Source organism: Eschrichtius robustus, chromosome 11, assembly GCF_028021215.1.
Source record: "Eschrichtius robustus isolate mEscRob2 chromosome 11, mEscRob2.pri, whole genome shotgun sequence".
NCBI classification, from domain to species: Eukaryota; Metazoa; Chordata; class Mammalia; order Artiodactyla; family Eschrichtiidae; genus Eschrichtius; species Eschrichtius robustus.
The window spans coordinates 28,566,806-28,569,383 of NC_090834.1; the positions used below are offsets into that span (position 1 = coordinate 28,566,806).

Sequence of the window (2,578 nt, forward strand, 5' to 3'; positions counted from 1 at the left end):
CGTCAGAGAAGGGGCCTGTGCAGCCCGCCGCCCAGGGCCCTGTAGACTTCATCTCCCAGCTGTGGTCCAGGGCTGGAAGTCAGCGGGGAGGTCAGGCCATCCAAGCATCAATGTTGACTTCAGGGCTGATCTAAAAGTTGCCTGGTGTATGTTGAAGCAGAAAAAAGAGAAAGCAGTGGGGAGAATATGGGAGGGGGAGGGAGTCCCCCTCCTCAGCCCTTCTCCCTCTCTTCCTCCCTCCCTCTCCCTCCCTGCCTCTCACTCTCCCTCTCGCTCCATCTCTCCCTCTGACTCTCTCTGTCCCTTCCTCTCCCTCTCTCCTTCCTTCTCTCCCTGTCCCTCTTTCCCTGTCCCTCTCTCCCTCTCCCTCTCCCTCTCTCCCTCTCCTCCCTCTCCCTCTCCCTCCAACTCTCCCTCTCCCTCCGTCTCTCCATCTCCTCACTCCCTCCCAGAGAGGGAGAGACAGAGGGAGAGGGAGAGAGGGAGGGAAACAGGGAGAGAGAGGGAAGGAGACTTCTCTCCTTCCCTCTCTCTCCCTGTTTCCCTCCCTCTCTCCCTCTCCCTCCCTCCCTCTCTCTCTCCCCTCTCCCTCTCCCTCTGTCTCTCCCTCTAGAGACGGAGGGAGAGGGAGAGGGGGGAGAGAGAGGGAGGGAGGGAGGGGGAGAAGGGGGGAGGGTTATGGAGGGAGGGAGAGGGAGAGAGGGTGAGGGAGAGAAGGAGGAGAGAGGGAGAGCGAGAGAGGAAGAGACCTCCCTCGCTCTCCCTCTCTCCCTCTCCCTCGCTCCCTCTCACTTTCCCTCTCCCTCTTTCCTCTCCCTCTTTCCTCTCCCTCTCTCCCTCTCCCTCCCTCCCTCTCCCTCCCTCTCCCTCTGAGTCTCCCTCCCTCACACTCTGTCTATCCTCTCTCAGGAAGGAGTGGGAGCAGGAGGGAAGGAGAGTCAGACAGGGAGAGGGAGAGAGAGACAGACAGACAGACAGAGACAGAGAGAGAGGAGAGGAAGCAGGAAGAAAACAGAGAAAGAACACACCATCTACATTTCTGTCAAATGACACCGGGGATCCTTACATAACCAGGAGAAAATTACACAGCGAGGCTCTTTCTCAGCTGGAACTGGAACTGCAGACGGGGCCAAACACCACCAGGCTGGCCACACATGTCCAGCCGCTGCCCCAGTCCTGTGAGTCCGGTCAACAGGGCTCTGAGTGTCTGCTCCAGGGAGCTGGGGTTCACCCTCTCACCCGGGAGGCCGGGCCAAGCCAGTAGGGCCCCGGGCTGGACACATAGAGGGAAAAACATCCCCACAGGACAGCTTGTGTGAGCAGATTCAGCTGCCAGATGCTAGAGGCCTGGGATCACCCTGTGGCCCATGAAACCCAGGAGCCACGAGGGTCTTGCATCGTGATTCCTGTCCATTGGACTGTCAAGTTTATGTAGGGAATCTTGGAAACAGTGGTAACAAGACTGAATTGGAACGAGCTTTAGGCTATTATGGACCTCTCTGAAGTGTGTGGGTTGCTAAAAACCCTCCCGGCTTCGCTCTTGTTGAACGTGAAGATCCCCGAGATGCAGCCGATGCTGTCCGAGAACTAGATGGGAGAACACTATGTGGCTGCCGAGTAAGAGTGGACCTGTCGAATGGGGAAAAGAGAAGTCAAAATTGTGACCGCCTCCTTCTTGGGGTCGTCGCCCTCGAGATGATTATCGGAGGAGGAGTCCTCCACCTCGCCACACATCTCCAAGACGGAGAAGCTTCTCCCTCAGCCAGAGCAGGTCCCTTTCTAGATATGGGAGAAGAGAGAGATCACTGTCTCCGGAGAAAAATCACAAGCCCTCCCAATCTTTCTCTAGGTCTCCTAGCCGATCTAGGTCAAATGAAAGGAAATAGAAGACCACTTTGCAAGAGGAGTGGTGTACAGGAAATAACTTCATTTGACAGGAGTATGTACAGAAAATTCAAGTTTTGTTTGAGACTTCCGAAGCTTGGTGCACTTTTTAAATGTTTTAGCTGTTCACATTTGTTTGTCTCTTGGGACAGTGACACATAAAGGTGTCATTCTCTATGGTTTGAAATGGGTCCTATGAGGCATGTAATATGAAGAATTGTTCCCTTACAATGTTCCCTTAAGCAAAATTGAATTTGCTTTGAACTTTTGTTCTTGCCTACACTGATAATAAAACTCTGACTCCTGCCCAGCTAAAGTGTGATGTTTACTATTATGGAAACAACACTGGCAAACATTGAAAAGGCTTTCTGTAGCTGGGATATGGTATGCAGCTGTAGTTAAGCAAGCAGTCTTTAAAGGGTGTTGTGAACACAAGCCAGCAGGTAAAAATGAAAGCTGCACCCTTACCCTAGATTAGAGGTTTAAAAATTCCACTAGTCTTCACACCGGACAAGAGGTTGTCCAGTGACTTTAGAATCTAAGAAGTTTCAAGAAAGTTAGTTTACCTTTGATTTAGGTCATAAGTCCCCTGTGTGATTGCTGTACATGAATACATAGCTCTTTGTAATATTACTTTGGAATTTGAGAGTATTCAAGACACCAATGTCCTGCCAGATTAAGAGTATATTGTAGA

At 51.9% G+C, this 2,578-nt stretch overlaps 1 pseudogene; it reads left to right on the top strand.

Moving 5' to 3' along the window:
• The first annotated feature begins 1,154 nt into the window (after positions 1-1,154).
• Positions 1,155-2,055, top strand: LOC137772162 (serine/arginine-rich splicing factor 3 pseudogene; annotated as a pseudogene).
• Positions 2,056-2,578: the final 523 nt, after the last annotated feature.